The 22,768-nt window shown below is 40.4% G+C and overlaps 1 non-coding gene and 1 pseudogene across 1 annotated transcript; one reads left to right on the top strand and one right to left on the bottom strand.

Annotated features, from left to right (window-relative positions):
• The first annotated feature begins 472 nt into the window (after positions 1-472).
• LOC139935485 (U1 spliceosomal RNA) lies at positions 473-637 on the top strand. The gene has a single exon (XR_011785822.1). It is a non-coding gene; the product is annotated as a U1 spliceosomal RNA (small nuclear RNA).
• Positions 638-2,362: 1,725 nt separating this feature from the next.
• On the bottom strand, positions 2,363-22,022 carry LOC139934358 (solute carrier organic anion transporter family member 4A1-like; annotated as a pseudogene).
• Positions 22,023-22,768: the final 746 nt, after the last annotated feature.

Raw genomic sequence — 22,768 nt, forward strand, 5'->3', positions numbered from 1 at the left:
ATGAAGGTTTTCGATTATTACAGGTTTTACTACACATTGCTTGTTGAAATACTGAACTGTGAAAAGCAATTCGAATTCTGGTTAAATCGTCTCTAATTACAATATGATTTTGATAAATAGAGCACTGTCTAAACAAGTTAAAATTCAATTCCTCACAGTAACGCCAGACTTTGGTACGGGAATGTGCCATCCCTATTCGATTGCCCCCGTTCGTGCGACAATGTTGAAAGAATTAATGTTGGGAGAAATGAAGTGTCTTAACCGGTGCATATGCTTTGCCGACACATGTATTGTTAAAAAGTAAAATCCTCATCAAGGCGCTAGAAACTAGCGTGCAACCAAATTTAAGAATCAAATGCCTCAAACGTCTCTTGGACGATTTTGTTTCTCGCTCGGGTGAGCACACCCTATGCACCATGGGTTTGGTGTTACTGACTGCCTCTGATCATATTTAGAATACTCCCTTTAATTCATACTTACCTGGCTCAGGAGATACCGTGATCACTCAGGCGGTTCCCCCAAGGCGAGGCCCTGCCATTGCACACCTCGGCCTGGGTTGACCCTTGCAATTCCCCCTAATGTGGGGAACTCGGGAGTACAATTTCTGATAGTGGGGACTGCGTTCGCGCTCTCCCTCGCAATAATCGAAAGACAGATTCATTGCAGAGCAGAATGGTCGCGCGGCAGGCTCAAAGTTTTGGAGCACCATTTCAATAAAACCCGCCCATCAAGCCCATCCAGAAAGTGCCACACAGTTTGTAAAAAATGTATACCCCGTTCACACAGCACTACGGCCTTACGAAGATCATGCCATTCTATAACACCCCGTTCTATAACAAATTATGAAGTCGGGGTATTATGATTCGTCCAAATCCAGCAATTTGACCATTCAAGACTTCGCCAAACTTTACTGCTTCAAATTCTACGAAAAAGTGTTTCTGACTCGCTGCCACTACAATAACTGACTACTACACCACGACCAAAGCCGACCAAATGGTTTTCTATTTCGAAGTGGTTGCTGATGCTACCACGCTGCTCATACGATATTGAATGGCGTTCCCACCAAGACTTTGCCCGCTTTGTTGGCCGCGACCCGGCCACGCTTATTTTGAGCATGTTCAAAAATAAGCGTGTGGATATCATGCAGCTTCCCGACCTAGGAGGTCCCACCCCGATCAGACCACGCTCATGGAGAACCTCCGACGTTTGGCCAACGATTGGTCCGCGATTGGTCACGCTCTCGGCCACTTTTCCATCGTCGTAGAAGCGGCGTGTGTGTGTGAGCGGGGTTATTAATCCCGCGTTCGGCTACATGTTTTGGAAAGTGGTGAGAAGTTGTTCGGAGTGATAGAGTATTCATAAGTACCTCAGACAATTTCGCTATTCCTATTGGTGGAGAGCGCGTCACGTGGGTGTGTATAAACCTTTGTTTATGACCAGTCGAAAGTGTTGAAACATGGGCGTGACACGCGAGCTTGCACCTGTTGTTATTCATATTGGTCGAGGGCATGCAACGGCTGAAACAGTTGTGCCACATCACGCGATGCGCACAGCATTCCAAAATAAAAAGGGGTTGTTTACGCAAGGGCGGCGGAGGGTTTTGAAAGGCTGTTGTTGAAAGAAATCATTGAAGAATATAATTTTTGCATTTTATTTTTTGACCAAAGTTGTTGATGTTTTTTGACCGAAAAGGTATTTATGAATGGGAATCAAAGTGTGTTGAATCGGTTTTCAACTAGTGGTTTAAACCCGCCGAGGCCTGGTTCTTGATTATTTACCTTGACTTCGTCTCGGTAAATTATCAGGAACCTGGGGTGTATTTCACAAAGAGTTAGGACTAGTCTTATCTCCAAGTTAGGACTAGCCATTCATTTTGTATATCTCCTAGGACTAGTCCTAAGTTAGAACTCTTTGTGAAGTCGACCCCAGGCCTCGTTTGGAATTAAACCACTACTTGATGAAAACCTCTGCACCACACATTGATTCCCTTATTAAGCAGATTCATATACGAATAAAGAAGCTCGCTATTAAAGGAACACGTTGCCTTGGACCGGTCGAGTTGGTTTTTGGAAAGCGTTTGTAACCGTTTTAATAAAATGCATATGGGTAAAAAGATGTTGTAAAAAGTAGAATACAATGACCCACACACGCCTCGAAATTGCACGGTTTTTCCTTTTAGCTCGTCGAGGCTACCACAGTCGGCCAATTATTGGAATCAAATTTTTGACTCCCATAAATGGCCGACCGTGGTTCGCAAAAAGAAATTGTTTACAGGACGGCCTATGACTTCTTTGTCTGAACTTACTGAAAATATCATTGTAGGTATACGAGAAATAAAGAAATAACCGTATTTGTTTTATTGTACTGTCAATATAATGTACCAATTAAATTTTAAAAGGGACTTTAAGGTCAAATTATGTTATGTGTTATTTTATACATTTTCCAATAGATAGAGTCATTGAAGGGAACAAATTACTAGAATCTTTTCCTCGTGTTAAAAAATGTGTAAAATGTCACTGCGTTTGATATAATTCAAGTGCATTTTTTGCCAAAATCCCAAAGGTTCGATGATGTCACATTTCAAATATGGTTATCTGATTATTTTACATGTACATCCATGACGCTTGACTTTAGGCATGGATATCCTGATAACTTTATGAAATTTAGCCTTGGTGGAACGCTCTCTCGGGAAATGAGAGTTGTGACATGGAGAGAGAAGTTTTCTTTGGAAAACATGGTTGCTGGACGCAGTTGCAATCCAAATGTACCACGACTAAAAGTGCAGCCTATAATCTGGCACCTTGTGTGCGCATGTGATAAAAACAGGATTACCAACCAAATTTCCATGTGATACTCAGGATAAGCAAGCAACAGCTGAATACGAGTAACAAGCAATATGCAACAAATATAAATTTGGTTGGTGATCCTGTTTTTATAAAAGAAGAAATTTCATGCTAAGCAAATTGTTGTGCTTAGCAGCTCTATGAAATTGGGCCCTGTTGTATTTGGTCACGTGGTGCCATTTACAGTAAAAAAAGAAATGTAGCACAACTCAATTCGTCTGGGAGCCTGTGTATACACATTTTTTTATTTTTTTTTTTTACTGAAAATGGCTTATAATGTCAGTTGTCGCAGTTTCAAAAAGGGTAATTCACATGATCGCATACAATGACAAATATTGAAACATGTTTAAAAGAGTAAGGGTGTTTCACAATTACACAAAAAAATAAAATAACTATCAATACACAGACCCGAGTTATTCCATATACATGAAGGCCTACACTTTCTGCTCTGTCATCTAAAACGTCAACAAAAGTGTGCCGTTAGTGCAACTTATTCATTATTATTATTATTATTAGTTAATTAAAAATCAAACTTAGCAGCCAAAAAGCTGAAAAGTTTTACAATATTAAAACTTATTTAAACATCAAAGAGTAAAAATAAGCAAATATAAAATAAGACATTATAAAAATAGAGAAGATTTGAATATAAAATTTCAAAACTGGATGAAGATATACAATAGAAAATATTTACACATTGAAAACAAGTTTCTACAGGCCAGTAAAATTGTTGGTGATTGAGCACCCTACACCTCAACTAGGGAGGACCTTCCGGTCCACATCCTTGTTATAGAATCTAATGTGCCTCTTAAAGGTTAATGTTTAGAGTAGTCGATTCGTGACACACATTCATAGATAAAAATCATTTTGTAAAAAAAAAAAAAAAAAAAAAACTATTCATAAAAATAATATTCAAAAAAGTACCATTCAATGTGTAAATGCTAACGGGCAAAGACAATTTAATAAACCCAAGTCTATTTTTAAAGGTTGTATCCTTGAAGTTTGACAAAAGAACTTACATATTCTAATCCATTCCAATAGGCCTAAGTAAAAAATATAAGTAATTAAACTTTGTCTTCTGGCTGTGGAGGCTGTGGAGGCTTGTACGTCTTATAGGCGAGCGAAACAAAAACAAGTGTCAGGAGTTTAACAGATACACCCAGTATGACGACTTTAAGGGAAAGATCTGTACGATCATGAAACCAACACTGCCCTCTCTCGCCGTTCTCCTCGTGCCAGAGCGTGCAGGTCGAGTCGATGAGTGAACCGAAGATGATCGGTCCGGGAAGAGATCCTAAAACGGAGGTCAGATAAAATTACGTTTATTGGCAATCATCATACCTGACATTATATTTTGAGTCAAAATAGTTTTGCACGTTTCCAAATAGACCAACGAGATTGCCCGGTAGCTAGAGGCAGTTCGAATCCTATGTTTCGGCAGCGGGTACCGCAACGATATAAGAGATGTTAAATTTGCATATAGGGGATAAAGAATATTAATTTTGGTTTTTACCCAAACACCGAAGTGTTTTAGCACATGCTCTAGAATGGTAAGACACTGCTCTAGATTTGCAAGGGTCTTGGGTTCGAATCCCACCCGAGTTATATGCCTGTGATATTTTTGTTCACGGCACTCGGGAAAGTACTGAAAAATACAGTGCTATCACACACATCGGGTAAAACGAAAATTAATATTCTTTATCCCCGATGCAAATATAATGACGTGTTGGCATGGTCTTTATTGCAAACGTTGTACAGTGTAATTGCAGATGCTTCGTCTAATTGTGTTTCTCAGGAGCTGATTTTACAAAGAGCTAAAAGATGGCGATTGTGATATGATTACCTATAAACTGCTAAGCACAGGTCACAATGCAGATCAATATAGAGATATTGCAACTCGTTTTATGATTGATCTTGGAGTTTTGTGAAATCGCCCCTGGTTTATTTTCGAGACAAATTGTTCCATTTGTTATTGGAAACTGAGTTGCCATGTTTTGTTTGCGCTGCACTCAAAAACCTCCCGATGCATTCTAAAACCTCCCGATCAGAATTGACGTGGATTCCACGTCCCAGACGAGTAACCCGTCCTAACTTAGGGTGGGTTTAATGCGTCCTACGTCTTTGGATAGTTAGGAAGAGTTTGGTGAAATCGACGGCAGGGTGCCTGGCACGTTTCCAAATCAGCATATTATGCACATTGGGTTTTAAAGCCATTGGACACTTTCGGAACAGGAAAAAAAATAAAAGTTCACAGATTTACAAATAACTTACAGGGTTTACAGAAGGTAATAGTGAAAGACTTGTCTTGAAATATTATTCCATGAAATGTTTTAAATTTTGAGAAAACTTTAAAGCAATATCAATTCTCGATATCGAGAATTACGGATTTATTTTAAACACATGTCATGACACGGCGAAACGTGCGGAAACGAGGGTGGGTGTTCCCGTTATCTTCTCCCGACTCCGATGACCGATTGAGCCTAAATTTTCACAGGTTTGTATATAAGTTGTATATATAAGTTGTGATACACGAAGTGTGGGCCTTTGGACAATACTGTTTACCGAAAGTGTCCAATGGCTTTAACCCAGATTTTGCGTCATTTATACTTATTTATGGGTCATTTTGACCTAGAATCTGGGTCACACTTACAAAGAAATAGGTCAGGCCCCATGATACCTAGATCTGGGTTAAACAATGACCCGTAAGGTTTGAGAGTGTGCTTCGGGTTAGTTCTATTAATACTCATTTCTGATTAATGTATTGGCTTTGGTGTATTTTTCATAATTTGTGTATAAAATGAACACGTTGCCTTGGATCGGACGAGTTGGTCTATAAAAAGCGTTTGAAACCGTTTGTTGTGAAATGCATATGGTTAGAAAGATGTTTTAAAAGTAGAATATAATGATCCACACAAGTATCACTCACAATTGCACGGTTTTCCTTTTACGTCGCGAACAAACACGGTCGGCCATTTATGGGAGTCAAATCATTAATGGCCGACCGTGTTAGTCGACGAGGTAAAAAGAAAACCACGCAATTTCGAGGCATATTTGTGTAGATCATTGTATCCTACTTTTACCACTTTTTTCTACCCATATGCATTTTATAACAAACGGTTACAGAACATTTTTCGAAGACCAACTCGACCGATCCAAAGCAACGTGTTTCTTTAAATTATGTGTGTATACACGGCGCGTAAAGTGTTGGTCTTGTTTATTAATGACAGATTGTGTGCACGATTTATTGGTTGAGTATAAGCTTCTGCGAACCTCGTGCCTTACGATGGTTCTAATCTACCCTTGACCGGCAGCACTTACCAAATACTCGTGTCATTAATCCGTATACACCAAGAGCAAATGACTGCTGACCATCAGGGACGCATCTTAAAACAATGACATATGATAATGCATAAGTTATTCGAAATTAATTAAAACCAAGGATGCCTTGTAAATTAACTAAATTACTATAGCTCACAAGGCTGTGGAAACATGTCGATAAGAATGATCGCTATTTAATGTGAACCGGAAACATATGGGAAAGGATAAGTGTTCTGGGTTATTCTGCGTCACGGGACCAACAGATTTATGTCTCATCCGAAGGACAATGCAGTGGCAGGTTTTGTAAAGTATCTTGCTCAATGACACATGTGCTACTACCGGGACTCGAACTTTCACACTGCTTGGGCGTGAGATCTTTTCTTCCACGGTAAAAAAAAAAAAACGCCCTCGGTATCCGACCTGGGTGTCTTAAAACCAGGTGAGCATCTGGGTGTACTGGCCCTGCTTCAAGAAAAATTACCTGCAAGCAATTTACATTGAGTTGGCAGGTAATGTTTGCCTAGTGAGAAACAGTAAACGGAGATATAATCATGTTTTGCGCTTAGTGGATTTGGATACTTTTTGTAACACAAAACACAATGTCCACAGATTTACATTAAACTTACACCGTTTGAAGATAGTGATAGTTGAAAGCATACCTTAAAATATGAGTTGCTGAGGTGCTGTAGTTTTTGAGAAATGTGTAAAACAATGTCATGAAAATACGGTTTCACATGCTAATATAATTTTCATCTCATGATCACTGAGACGAAAATTATTTTCATGACATTGTTTTACTCATTTCTCAAAAACTACAGCACCTCAGCAAGTAATATTTTCGGGGAAGCTTTCTACTATCATTATCTTCAAACTGTGCAAGTTTAATGCAAAACTGTGGACATTGTGTTTTTTGACCTACAAAAAGTACATACACCTTTTAAAGAAATATCTATGCACTTGTGTTTTGCGAAGGTGTGACCAGAGTCGCTCTCACATATCAATCCTTTTATCGTGACGGTAGTTTAATTTTCAGCAACGTTTTCAACTTGATTCAGAACCGTCACATTCAAGTTTACAGGTGGGGGAAATGATCCAACATTGAATCAATCAATTAGACATGATGTTTAGGGTATCCAGTCATAGCGTGTGGGGCATTTGAAGTTTGCCATTACCTGAGAATCGTGTTTGTTGCTGCCACTTTGTCGATGAACAACGAAACCAGAATAAGGAAAAGGAAGGCAATGAATATGTACATCTCTGAGCAGTACGAACCACATCGACCTGGCACTGCAGTCGCTGATACCAGGGACGAATCATTCATCATACTGTAATGCGTTAGGCATGTACAGTTACTGTACATGACACTATCCTACAAATACAATGGATAGAGATTGTGGAAGATTATAACAAGCATCATCAAATCAAAGTATTACATCGCTTTAAGTTTGATTATCACTCTCAAAATATTTAATTACAAATTTAATTATAAAAGTACAAACTTTGGGTCAGAAGCCTACAGGAGATTTCGATAGTATAACACATTTTGAGAATTATTTCTCTATGAAGAATGTCCTGTGTGCATATTATTCGTTCCGTATTTTCGATGATATCTCAAAAAAGCGACCTTTGGAAATGACATTTTCACATGTTTGTTTTATTGTATCCTCTACAACGGTCCTAAAACCAAAGGTATATTTTGTCTTATACAGTCACGTGTGCAGATGTCTCTCTCTTGATATTTTTTAAAAGCAGTTTTACTGTCAATGTTGCCTTTAACTGGGTTTCGTTACCGCCCTTGGCTGTTTCGATGTTGTCCTTTTATAAGTAATTTTGTTTTGGCCGTTGAATAGATTTGACAATTTCTGGATAGGCCTACTTAATATATAATATAAGAACTTGTCCCGCCGTATATCGGCTCCGGAGTGAGATAGTATTGACTCTCAATATTAATTACACAAACCACCAAAAACAATTCCGCTGAACAACTAAAACCCATACTTTTACAAAGTTTGAGGGGAAAGCGGATGAGGGGTTACAGGCTCGAGTGACTATTGATTAAGTCTATAATGGCAATGTCTTTCACATAAAGCAGACCTGATTGCTTCGTATTTTGAAAGGGCAAGGGCACCAAGGTATGTTCTCCTTGGTGAAGGAGCATTTCAAGGGCACCAAGGCAATGACCAGGGGGCATGGATACAATCGCCTTCGTTGTCTCTGAGAAGTATAAGAACTATAAAGTACTATTTCTCGTAATGTTTACCTCATCCTCCTGACTTTGACAGCCTGCAAAACACGGTGAAAAATACATGACCTCATTACTGCCACACACTGGAGAGTACTCCGCAGTCGAACAATGACAACCCGTATTGCATGTGTCGTTCAGAACCACACTTGACGAAGCACTGATGAAAAATAATTGATAACAAGCGTTTTAAAACGTATTAGCTACAGAAAGTAGTAGTATAACTATATGTATATTCATAAATACCTCAGACCGTTTCGCTATTCCTATTGGTGGAGAGCGCATCACATGGGGTGTTTAAACGGTTGATAACGACCAGCTGGAGCTGTTTATCGTGTGTTGGTTTCGGATATGTTTGTGAGGGTTAGCCCCCAACCTCGTTCCCAGGGGGATCGATCTCGCCGTGTCAGTTTAGCCCATGAATACAAAGATGCATTCTACGCGCATGAATGCATATCCGAAAACTGTCTCAGTCCAAACAAAATGTAACACATACAGAGCTCAAGGACGTCGGAAACGGATAAGTTTTAAAAAGCTTCTTATACATTGTTACGCCTTTAACCAAAAAGGCATTTATGAATTGGAATAAAAGAGTAGTGGCTCGTTCTTATAAACTGCCTTTAAAAACCTGTCAGTGTCGTGGCCGTGCGATAAAGTCCCTTGCCTTCGGTTCGGGCCTTTATCGCACGGCCACGACCATGCCGGTCAACTTCTATGTCAAGCGTGAATACATATAGACGAATGGGCATCAGGCACCCTGATCTACCTGAAGCCGTCTTTTGATGTTGGAACCGACTCATGGGGTTGAAGCTGGGGGAGGACAGAGATGTTATGTCGGTGTCTTGAGGAGAGATCCTGGGGCAGAGACCACGACAGAATTGGCTGTCTGCAGGGAAGACTGGACTCGCCGCCGGGGGTCCCGCATGCGGGCAACATGATTTGAATACGGCTTTGACAAGAAGTGTGTAATTTAAATGATGATTGTGATAGTTACAATCCTTGTCCACATCCAAATGAATGGACAGCTACGGCTCTGGACGTTGTATGCGTCGACACTAATCGGAGAGTAGGGTTTGGGAGATCAATTTGGGCTCGGCCTTTTTTATATCAAGCGTAAATGAAGATTACAGCCTTATGACAATCACAACAAAGCTGGTGCATGCATTGCGTAATCTACAAATGTTGCTGTAAATATTGAAGCCGTACTTTATTCTGAACCTTAGTTGCAAGTACAGAAGACAGAGACAAATATACATGTTGACTCACCTTCAACTAGAATGTGAATGACGGCAAAACCTGTAGTACGCCACCAACGGTGTGTCAGCTGATTTGAGTGTGAATTGAGCATGATTTACCACGGTACCATTTTAATATCATAACTTTGAAAAGACGACTGGAATGTCTAACCTTTCATCAGCGTATTGCTGATACACTCCGGCCAGCGGAATCTCAGGACATCTCAAAAAGCCGGAACATAGTGAGAGTCCATTGATGATGTTGGCCACAATGATGAACTTTAGCATCCCCGGTACCTTGAGGTTTAATCGCTTCACTAACCAACCTCCAACTAACAAAGCTCCTCCTCCGGCAACACACACCAAGATACCTTCATTAAAAATGAATGAGTATCTCAATTAATCCCTGGCTAAACGGCAGTTAACGGTTGTATGGCTTGTAATGGCAACCCGAACAAAGATATTGACAAAATAAAGACACCGCCCGCATAGGGCTAGATAGCTCAGTTGGTAGATCGTTTGTTCGAATCACACTCTATAGTCAATTCTTTGTTCAACCCCAAGAATCAATTTAAAAATAAACATAGTCAGTTTCCCTTGTGATTTACATTGATATTTCAATTAATGCAAGTACAAAGCTCCATGGAGGCTCACTTTAAGGAAAATATTAAAAAAAACTGCCTGTCAAAGGTTGTTCTCTTAGACAAATTGGATGTCTTAACTGTATTTTTCTTATTTAGAGAATGACACAAGCAAGGAATAATTTCTCCTGTTCAACTTGTATTCCTTGAATCAATGTCTAATGATTTAAAATAAATTAAAGACAACAGAAACACTTTGCACGGTGTCAACATGATGTAGCCTTAATTGGCGACGCGAATACTGTTTTGGTTTTATTAGTCACTGGTAGAGGTCGCAACTTCAACTCATTCGGAGAGACTAGGCGTGCTTACCAATCGGGTTCGTTTGGTGCAGATGTTTTTGCGATACATAAGTGCCCCCCGGTAACTCAGCGGTTGGGAACGCCAAGCGTATGATTGGAAACCATCGTGGTGAGAAAATCGCTTTTTAAAAACATGTCAAACAGAGGTCAACTTTTAGCCTGTATGAAACCGATGAGGGTGCGGGAACCTTTTATTTTATTGTTCATGGTACACGTCTGCTTCACGTCTCAACCTCTTACAGTGTAAACCCGTTTTTGTCAACACGGAAGTGACAGGGTCATGTCAGTATTTGATCAGCATCAAATCTATTGAAGTAGATGTGACTACTTTGTCATTCTTTTTAACATGGCCGTAGTTGTTATACAATGCATGTAAGAAGGATGTTTTAAAAGTAGAATAAATTATCCACACAAACATACCTCACAGTTGCGTGGTTTTCTGATTACTTTCGAACTAACACGGTCGGCCATTTTATGGAGTCAAAAACTTGAATCCATAAAATGGCCGACCGTATAGTTCACGACGTATAAGGAAAACCATGCCTTTTCGAGGTATGTTTGTTTAGATCATAATGTTGTACTTTTAAAGTATCTTTCTAACCATAATATTTATGCACTTTATAACAAACGGCTTCAAACACTTTTCATGGACCATGCAACGTGTCCCTTTTAAACGTTGTGTCCTATACGGTTAATGCACACATAAATTAATTCGACTTTGGGCAGTTTACAAACGATGTCAGATGTACTCACCTGAAGACGATCAGAGCATACTGATCGAAACGTCAACTTTTAAAATTAAGGTTCATCCAAGAAAGACTACAACTACTTACTGAGAGAGTTTATGCACATAATGTTCCCGCAAACCTCACAGTAAAGAGTTAATTATTATATTGGTGATACAAATTCCATGTACAGAGAAATCTAAAAACTTGAGTTTGAGCACAGATTGTAATATCTTACCAACAATTATATTAGCATTTCCGGAACTAAGCCCAAACTGGTTCTCCAGGTATATAGGTAAAAATACTTCAGCTCCCGTGGCAAATATGTTATCAGCCGCGATGCCGAGTGTCAGGAGTACGAAGGTGGGGTTCCGGAACAGAATCTTGGTAGCGGAGGGGAAGTCTCGCCAGGAGCTACCGAATCCATCCCGGTCTGCCTTCAACTTGATGTCTGAGCTCGCGTGGGCTTGAGACTCGCGTTCCTTTCGGATCGCTTGTGTTCCTAGCAGTCCAAGATTGGAGGAAAAGAACAGCAAATGATTAGAGATTTATTATCCTCGTAGTCAATGTCAAAATTAAACTTGTCAAGGTTAAACATGTCAAAATGAAATTAATTTTTGTCGTAAAAGGAAGATGTAGTTTACGTTTGATAATCACTCTTAAAACAAATGTCAAAAAGTGAGAAATTACCCCTTTCTCAAAAACAACGTTACCTCAGAGGGAGCAGTTTCTCACAATATTTTATACTATCAACAGTTCTCCGTTCACCGGTGCTCCGTACACGTTACCAAGGAAGGTTTTATGCTAACAATTATTTTGAGTAATTACCAAGGTGTCCAGTGCCTTTAATATGATAACACTGTCAGTAAAAAAAAACATTTTGTCTGGTTATTAACCTTTCTAAAAAATGTTAAGCACCCAATAAATTCCTAATAATAGCGATCACTAATTTTGTCAATGGAAAGAAGGGATATAATGGTATACAATATGGCATGATTGAGATCAAAGCTACCACAAAACCAGACGTGCTCCAACCAAGGTTGAATGACGGAACACGGTCTGGTCTATTAAACAAACCCTGAACTTCCTTTTAAAGTTACACTCGGACATTTTCTTGAGATATGATTCTTTTTGTCGGTGCTATGTTTCGAGGAAATATCATTTCAAATAGCAATGTAAACTGTAACTTGGGTAAGGTTTGCTGTAGCAACATGTGTAAATCTTACTACCATGGCTTGGTGTTGATGTCTATGTCCATGTAATTAGTATCTTTTCACAAAGGACCTCAAACCTTTTCAGATTCATCACCTTCAAGTAAAAATTTAATTTCAAGTCCGGAAATGATCTTACCGGGTAACTCTGGTAGTAAACATGTCAGTGGTAACGCAATCATAAAGAAAACGATCTTTTCAAAGAGTAAACTGTAACTCGGGGGAGGTTTGCTGAGCACCATGATGTGTTAAAGGCAGTGGACAATATTTGTAATTACTCAAAATAATTGTCAGCATAAAACCTTTCTTGATTACGAGTAATGGGGAGAGGTTGAAAGTATAAAACAGTGTGAGAAACAGCTCCCTCTGAAGTGATGTAGTTTTTGAGAAAGAAGTAATTTTCCACGAATTTGATTTCGAGACCTCAAGTTTAGAATTTGAGGTCTCGAAATCAAGCATCAGAAAGCACACAACTTCGTGTGACAAGGGTGTTTTTTTCTTTCATTATTATCTCGCAAATTTGACGACCGATTGAGCTCAAATTTTCACAGGTTTGTTATTTTATGCATATGTTGAGATACACGAACTGTGAAGACTATGTCTGTGACAATTACCAATAGTGTCCACTGTCTATAAATCGCTTTTTATAAGTGTTACTCTTGAAAAAAACATGTCTTGGTGTTGATGTCTTTGACCATGCAGTATCTGTTCACAAAGGACCTTATCAGTTTCATCAGCATCAAGTAACACGTTTCAAGTCCTAACATGATCTTACCAGCTAACTCTTGTGGAAAACATGTCAGAGGTAACGCGATCATAAAAGAAATGATTGCACATACAACGAAGCCCAACCACCAGGCACCAACCCATTGAACATCGGAGCTGTCTACTGTGGGGCTAAGAATAAAACACAAACATTTACAGAGCTTGTAAGAAGAAGAAAAAACTTTTCTAAGGTCGCAGATTTACAAAAGTTACGCGGTCTAATGATGATGAATAGTAGAAAACAACCCTTGAAATATTTCTGTCTAAAGTTGATGAGAACTAAATAAATCGTTCAGCGTGTTATTCTGTTTTTAATCGATGTCATACAAAATGTCGAATCATTTTTTTACTTTTTTCTCGTAACCAGATGGCCAATCACAAATCTCAACCTTCTGCAGGTTTGTCAGTTCGAGTATAATATGCTGGATTACATAAAGCGCTTACACTGTAACTGTTTAATTAGCAGAAACCAATTACATATTATGTTCCTTTAAAGTTCCTTTAACTGCGTAATCGTCGTTTTATCTCTAAGAGGGCGGTATGTTGACGTCAATGCCTTTGCTTAAAGGGAAGATAAACGTTTGGTAATTACTCAAAACAAATATGAACTTAAAAACTGACTTGGTAACGAGCATTGGAGAGCTGTTGATGGTATAAAACATTGTGGGAAAAGACTTCCTCTAAAGTAATGTAGTTTTTGAGAAAGAGGTAATTTCTCACTAAAATAATAAAAGACTTCCAGCTAGAAGTATTTTATTCTTATCTGAAAGCACACAAATTCATCCAACAAGGGTGTTTTTACTTTTACCCTTTTCTCGCAACTTCAATGACCAATTTAGCCTAAATTTTCACAGGCTTGTTTTTTATGGTTATGATGGGATACACGAAGTGAGAAGACTGGTCTTTGACAATTACCAAACATGTACATTCCCTTTAACATCATGTGTTGTCACATGTCAGTCTACTTGCTTCGAATTGGCTTTCCTTTACGAACTTGATGCACCAAATGTGAAAACTGTGCAGTCATTTTGTATTTGCAAATCTGCAGGACCATAATATGCATGCAAACCAATTAGCCCTAAATTAGCCGATATACCCTTTTTCTGTATCGCTAAACAAAACAGCACGCAGTTGACTATTAAAGAGCAGACAGTATCAATAGATTAACAAGCGCCCAAATAAAAGATATGTGCGTAGATGTGTGCAAAGAAAATAAAAAAATTAAAGACACTATTGGTAATTGTCAAAAACCAGTCGTCTCACTTGGTAAGTTTCTACGTATGAATAAAATAACAAACCTGTGAAAAATTAAGCTCACTGATCCGCTAACTGCGAGATAATAATGAAAGAAAAAACACCCTTGTCACACGAAGTTGGTGCTTTCAGATGCTAGATTTCGAGACCTCAAAATGAAGTAATGATGTCTCGCAATCGAATTCGTGGAAAATTACTTTTTTCTCGAAAACTACGTTATTTCAGAGGCCGAGGGAGCCGTTTCTCACAATGTTTTATACTACCAACAGCTCCCATTAATCGTTACCAAGTAAGGAGCCCACTCACGGCAGGTGCGGTCCCGGAAGACCCACCAAGACCATGCTCTAGACCCAGATCGAGGATGCAGGAGAGAATTGTGTGGCGCGTCAGACATCGAGCCGGACTCAAACATGCGGCAACGCGACAACTTGGGTCGACTGAGTGAGTGAGTGAGTGAGTGAAGTAAGGTTTTATGCAATTAATTACTTTGAGTAATTAACCAATAGTGTCCACTACCTTTAATGTTCATTATTACCTTAGTGAAGAAGAGTAGAAGTCTGTATTTAAACTCAGGAGTACACCACCAACGACAAACCCTACTGCTGGTCCAAGTGTGACAAAGGTAATCAGAATTCCTGTCAGATAATGCACAACAAATTGGTCAGTAATGCTACCCTCAAATCTTGTAAAGTTTGTCTTTTTGAGATTGTTTTCTTCGCTTGAATGCGACACTTCATTATCAAATCGTGTAACCAAAAAGATACCCCACCACTAAATGACCCCTCATTATTGGTACTCGATAGGGGAAATGTAACACCCCCACCCCTGACCCCCCCCCCCCGTCCCCCCCCCCTCCACCTCCCAAGCCATCGTTTCTTCATTTTCTGTTTGAAATCTCAGGAAATCGTTGTAATTCTGCGCCAGAAGAACATTATTGTTATGTAGTAGTGAACATTTGGTGCATTTGGAGGGGGGCGGGGCAGGAGCCCCGCTCAGCACCAGTTGCCCACCTCTTGCCCCCCAAATATGCATATCCCCCAACATATTGGGGGTTACTTCTGCGCCAGAAGAACATTATCGTTATGCAGTAGTGAACATTGGGTGCACCGGAGGGTGCGGGACATGAGCCCGGCTCAGAACCTTTCCCCACCTCTTGCCCCCCCCCCAATATACCTAGCCCCCCCCCCCCCCCAATATATGTGTTTACCCCAGCTCAGAGCTCCACTAACGAGAGCTGGATTCTCCTGTCTGAATGTCAAACAGTTCATTGATCAAATTAATTACGATACACATCGATTACGGTTCGATCAACTTGATTCAAATAATACATCTGGACATACCTAGGTAAACACCCGCGTCTTTACTTCTCACACTCTCATCGATGAAGGCAAATCCCAGGGAATACACTGGTGCCCCGCCTAGTGCGAATACCATCTGAGACAATATGAAGACGTACAGGTACCCGGAGAGGGAAGCAATCGTCGTCTTTTCAGCATCATGAACCATTGTTGTGTGTTCAGCAGAAGGTGAGCATACATCACTGGCGTTATTGTCAGAGTATGTGTAAACTCCAGTAGTGAAATGAGGAAGAGCAAACACCAAACTTCCCAGAGCAATGCAGATTATCCCCACACTAAGAATCCTGGTTTTGTTTGCACTATTTCCGAGATACCCTACGAAGACGATCAACACAGCAGCCGTTACATCGTAGATAGACGGCAGGAGACCTGTCTGGAATGAGGAGAACTCAAAGCGGCGCTGGAGGCTCGCGAGAGACCCGTTCACAAGTCCATTGACGGTCATACTCTGGAAGAAAGCATACGCACACAAGATACAGAGCAGCCATTTTGGATTTGCGAAGCGCTGCAGGAACTTTGGACGCCATGAGAACCACCCGCACTCCGTGATGACCCGGCGTTCTTAGTCTCTTGCCTATTTCCAGCTTGGTCCCTCAGAGTTTGCAGATCAGACAACTTAATCTCATGATCATTTGTTATAGCCTGGTTTCATAAATCGGAGAAGACAAATAAGATGTTAAATTAAACAAGATATAACAAAAAAAATCACACACAAATTGTAAAGAAGTATAAACATAAAGTGGCTATAGTTTCAAAGATGTAAAAGAAAATTAGTAATAAAAGGAACGTTACAGAATTGGTAGGAAAACAAATCGTGAAGATCGCATATTTACATCAAACTTACACTGTCTAATGAGGATGTCAGAAGTCAACATCCCTTGAAATATTTCTGCCTGAAATGCCATTTGATGAAAAATTAATAATTTTACTTTGCGTTTGGAGTTTATCGCTAAGTGAGCGTTTTCTTCGTTTTCTCCACTACTTTAGAAGGGTGGGAGACACATTATCAAATGCCCCCACCCCCAATCTTTTTGACCATCTTTATAATAAAGCCCAAGTGGTGCACTGTTTATAGACCAAACCATGTGTCCCGCCATAAACATTACTCATGAGGGCAAAGGATGACACAACTTTTTGATGGATGGGGCTATATAAAATGTCTTCCCTCAAAATTGGCCCAAGATTGCACCACAGATCATCTAAACCGCGGTAAAAGGCTCAATTTCCCCATGTCTTTGACCACCTTATCATGAAACTCAATTGTTGCACTGTTTGGACCAAAGTGTCCCAAGCCTCTTTTTTTGGGGGGGGGGGGGGGTGGGGGGCAATGTTCCCACACTCGTGTGTCTTATAGGGGCACGTACGTGCGTGTCCTCTCTTACTTTTTAGTTCTATGTTCTCTTGTAGCTGTATGTTTACTTTATATACGGTGACGCGCTGTCTCTGTCTGCCATTGCTGTTTTGCGGCCTCTCTAGTTCGAGTGATTTTGGTCATGTTTCACCAAGGTAACTCCGCACCCAGGTGACACCATATCCAATTGAGACGTTTCTGAGATTGTTTTCTTTTTTTCCCCAAACCTTGCGTAAACATTGCAAACAATGCGTTTGGAGTTTATCGCTCAGTTGATCATTAAATTCAAAAAATCATCAATATGGATATAACGAAGCCTAATTGGGTTGCTGTTTTAGGTACAATAACCCATATTAGCAAGAATAGGTGCATCATAGCTTGAAAAGGGCATTATATTCCAACATCTGAGAGGGGGAACATCACCCCTCAGACTCCCTAGATCGCACCAGAGAGCATATATACGGCCTTAATTGTTCCCGGGCCCTAAAGCGGGCCCCGGACCCCACGCCACGTAAATGTTACGACTAACGATGCCCCCCCCCCCATCTTTCAAGACAGATTGACGCCCATTATGTTTGATTCCTTTGACTGACAACCCCATCCGCAGGCATTCGACACCGACATAAAATAGTGGATAGAAAACGGCGTGCAGTTGGGGAAAGTCGTTATGTTGTCCCAATAAATAAAGAGTATTATTCATCCGAACAGGGTGACCGCTCACTTGATGGACTCAGACTTGTTTCATTGTCTGTCTATGGTCGATAGTAAAGCGAAACGACTCTCTCGCGGCTCTGTGTTCTGTATGTGAGGGCGGATCTAACAGAGCTAAAAAGCGGTCACGCGGTATTTAGTCGCTATGGGTATGTTCAGACAGCGTACTAACTTAGACCCCGAACCGGTCTAACTTTTACGAGCAGCGGGGGGTGGTCGTAAAAATAAAACCCCCTTGCGTTCAGACAGCACAGAGTTAACCCGATCCGGTTATCTTCGGTTTTAAGAGGTCAAAGTAGACGCGACCCCGTTGCTCTAACATCCGGTTTTATTCATCAGATTCACGCACCGAGTATGCCGAGATGCCGAGTGCCCCATGCCCTGGATGATCATCAGGGCATAATTATTGGATACAAATGGCTCAATCGAACGCGGCAACAGTTTTACGGTTGGAGTACACGGGCACTTAAAACAAACATGAACACGACTCGAATTTTTTTTTTAAACAAACAAAATATTGATACAAACCGTCGAGAAAACTCACCAAAATATTGTCCATATTCCATGAAACAGAACACGTTTCATTTTTGTGTTTTGTTTTATACCACTGTTTCCGATTTAAATACTTTTAGTTTGTACTTCAATCGATTGGAAGTTGCGATCTCTCAAAAGCTGTGCCGCGATTTTTATTCGATTCGTTCATAAACACAACTACACACGTGCAAGTTACGTAAATACATGTACTTTGCAGTATTTTCCCAACTTCCCAACAACAACGTGGTGATATTGCTGGCGTAGGGAATTTCCCCTACACACAGCCTCGGGCCCACTGCAGTTCATTCTCCTAGATTGAAAGTACAGCACGCTAGTAACGGTGACGGCAATAGAAAGGCACATCCACGGGATCGGTGATGGATAACTATGGGATATCAGAGAGTGATCACTAGGGGATGGCAGCGCTGTACATGTGAGAAGCATTACAAAATATGTTTCTTCTCTGCGCTCGTAGTATACGCATGAAAAACAGTTTAAATTTATTATAGGACACTCAACAAAAAAAGCTTGAAAAATATCATTTTGTTTCAGAATTTAATAAATCATGGGCGTGGGCCTGTGTTAAACTGCATACACCGATCAAGAGGGTTTCGCCAACTCGGTAAGCGGCAAGAAAGTAATATAAATACTCGGTGCTTTTCAGCATCAGAGGCAACAGAAACCGTATACAAGCATTCCGGGTCCCGGGCGTGTGCATTGAACCACACAATGGGTCGTCCGTTGTGAGTTAAAACCGGATGTCATTCTGTCCACACGCAGTGTTAAAAGATAAACCCGAACCGGTTTAGACTTAGACCGCCTCGCTGGACGGTTTAAGTTTTGGGGTTTAAACCCGATCCGGTCTAACTTTATTTGCGTTCACACGCACAAAAGTTGAACCCGAACCGGTCTAAGTGGACTTAGACCAACTTTAGTACGGCGTGTGAACGACCTCTATCACCGCGACTTTAACGACTTGTCCAAAAGTCTAGACTTCTGCGGCAATATCCGATCTGACTACCAACTACATGTACATTCGAGGCGGGTCAACAATGAGGCTAACTCATGCAGATCACACAGTCTAGTCATCTTTAGAACGCTGACACCACAAGTTCCCCGCACTTTGGGCCTACTTGTGTCCTTTTGACAATTTTTTACATGACAGAAACACTCAAGTCAATATACTATTCTACACACTCACCCCATTGGCAGATACGGTTTGTGTATCCATTGGATGCTGGGTTATACCCGTTCAGGAACTGATTGGTAGACTTGATTCATACGGTCACTGTGGGAAGAACCAAAGAGTAAGGCCAGAGAGCAAGGAGAACACTATATACACAGGACGTGTGTTTGTGGTTCTCTTAATCTTTTACCGTTATTCAGAATGGCGGAGGAGGTAAACAAAGGTTGTACAATAACGCAGACCTGTGGACCCAATAATCTATTTGACGGTGCCTTGACCTCTGACCTTTTGAATGTAAACACGTGCAAACTTAGCAGTCCCAGCACACCCGGGGTTATTGGAAAAGTGTTCACATCACGCCACTGCTTTTTCATTCGATATGAAATAATTGAGTATCTCATTTACCTCAATGAGATATCCATTTTTATAAAAAATAAGTGAGGTGGCGTGATACGCGGATCCAACCTAATGGTAGCGAATGTCATCATGTACCAACTGTCGCTGAGCACGGTACTTTTTTGATAGAATGGCGTCCAACCGACGAAGAAAACAGTTTGGTTGGGAAATGAAGAATTGGGACTTTTTACGTTTGGTATAAATGACTCTGAACTGGAATTATGCTTGGTATAATTGCACTTTAATAAAGTTTTCACTTCAAAATACTGCGGTTGTGGATGACACTTTTTAACCCCGGAGAATTCGAATATAATAAATAACCGTATTTCAGATTGTGTATTATGTAATTGCAGATTGATCTTGAGTCATGTGTGGACGGGCGCTCCCAGATCGATTTTCGGCAATATCTCAAAAACGCTCAAACTTCCAATTGCCAAATGTATTACACTACCGGTATTGACAAAACTTCTGTAAGGATTACCCCCAACTGTTTACGGAATTCTCATTCATAATATCAAATCATCATGCATGCCTATTTGAAACCTACATACCTGTATGTATGCAACTCATCCCAGGAAATTGACATGTATTCGAGAAAGCAACGAAAAAACTGACTGTTTTGTCACTAAGGTAATGTGACCACGTCTACTAGATTAAGGTGCTGTGGTTGTACTTTCTCGATTCCCGATAATCTTTCCCGATAATGACCCGACTTTAATAATTTGGGAACGCTGAAGCCCATTGTGAACCAAAATTTCATTGTGACTCTTGAAACGTCATAGAAGACCTCTCTCCAAAACAGCTATGCTGCTTTCCGATAATCGTTTCTCTATTGTTGTAAATCAACGGGCCGTTTCACAATTTGCGACAGGTCATATGATTGACTGCTGGGAAACCATGACTGTGCATAACCTTGCCTAGGATACAATTGCCCAAGTTTTTCTCGTCGGATATGAAACGACCAATGTTGGCCCTAATCACAACCAAATGGAAACTTACTGAGACCCCTTGCAAGTTGACATTTTGGGGTGCAAATTTATATATAGGGTAGAAATTTCCATTTTGCAAGTTCTAAAAACATCAAGTAATGCATGATGCGAAAATAGCACAAGGGGGAATTTTTAAGCAATTAATTTTGTTTTTCTCAAGGAAGGCCAAGAATGATACTGTGTAGTAATTCTGCATTTTGTTGGGGTGAAGTAGTAAATGTGAGCTAAAACAGTTTTTCAGACCCCCCATAATCGGCCTCAAATGGCCACAAAAAAAAGAGCTGTAACAATATTAACGGGCTATATATTGAATTGAAAATGCAATTTTGTTTATTGCACCCCAAGGCCCTTCCACCCACAAAGTATTTTGTTGTGTGACCGTGATCACAATAGAAGATTTTACTCAAACGCAGTTCACGCTGAAGTGACTCCCTTCTTGCATGCGGAAATGTGATGTTCAGGATAAATCATTTGTTCTTGATTAATCATTGTTTTATCTTCTTTTATTGTTGGGGCACAAGAAACAAATCCCTTATATTCATTCTAAGTACACAATTATTTAAACGGTCGGTCTTGAAATTTATTCCCGCAGATACAACCGAATAACAATACTAAAAAGGGCCGGGCGTTACAGTTATATCCAACCACGTTACCATGGACGATTTTTCCCTATGAAAATTTGAAATAAACATTGAGGTGAGTTTTGTCAGATATGATTTCAAATCATACTTACCGAGATGTATTCAGAATGAACGCCTGGTGACTGCTATAACAGTTGTGGTTCACTTTCACGTCCTCGGTGCAATTCTCATTAGACACTGTTATACAATGTGACATGTGATTGAACTTCTTTAATATGCTACGAGGACTAACAATTCCATGACTTGCATAGAGTGCGTTCGTTTTGCTTCCCTGGGTCGACCCCGGTGTGTGGTGGGTTTTTGTTCCAGGACGAACGTGGGTAATTATCTGCACATGTTTGTCCTAGAAAAAAAACGCCACACACCGGGGTCGACCCAGGGAAGCTATAAACGAACGCACCCATTATATAGCAAGTGTTATATTAAATTTTGTACAGCGAAGTCATTGGACCATGCAGGGTAAATAACTCCAAGGTGACCTTCATTGTTACTCTGGTTGCACCGTAATTCACGGGAGGGTGTCATTGTATGTACACGTGAGCTATGGTCGATACCGTGGTGCTCGTTCTGTTTAGCCCCTTGGGCTGACAAGAGCTAACTGACTCTCTCGTGGTGACGTCATGCACCTCGGGCCAGCCCCAAGTGACCCACTCCACAAGCAGGCCACTTGAGGCCGACCCGCCCCTCGAATGACGTCAAAGTTTTGCGAACGTACCGGCGTCATAACTAGCGACGTTTATTCAGCTGCAGAGGGCGCACTTTTTTTCACGGAGGAAATTATTTTTTCAATCTTAAAACAACTCCTTACTTTACAAATGTGCTGAAAATCCACAACAGCAAAACAAAGTTAACCCTGAACAAAGAGAGGCCCATTTTGTGGCAATTAACAGTGGAATCATTGATGATGGATATACGTTTATCCAAAGTATAATACAGCTTTAAATCCAGTTTCAATCATGCAAGAGAGGGTCTATTCTCATTCATCTTCATTTTATATGTAAGCGACAGAAAAAAAGGGATCAGATTAAGAAAATCCAATATTTCTTAGTTATACCAAATATGATAGCCT

Source organism: Asterias amurensis, chromosome 3 (genome assembly GCF_032118995.1).
Source record: "Asterias amurensis chromosome 3, ASM3211899v1".
In the NCBI taxonomy this organism is placed as follows: domain Eukaryota; kingdom Metazoa; phylum Echinodermata; class Asteroidea; order Forcipulatida; family Asteriidae; genus Asterias; species Asterias amurensis.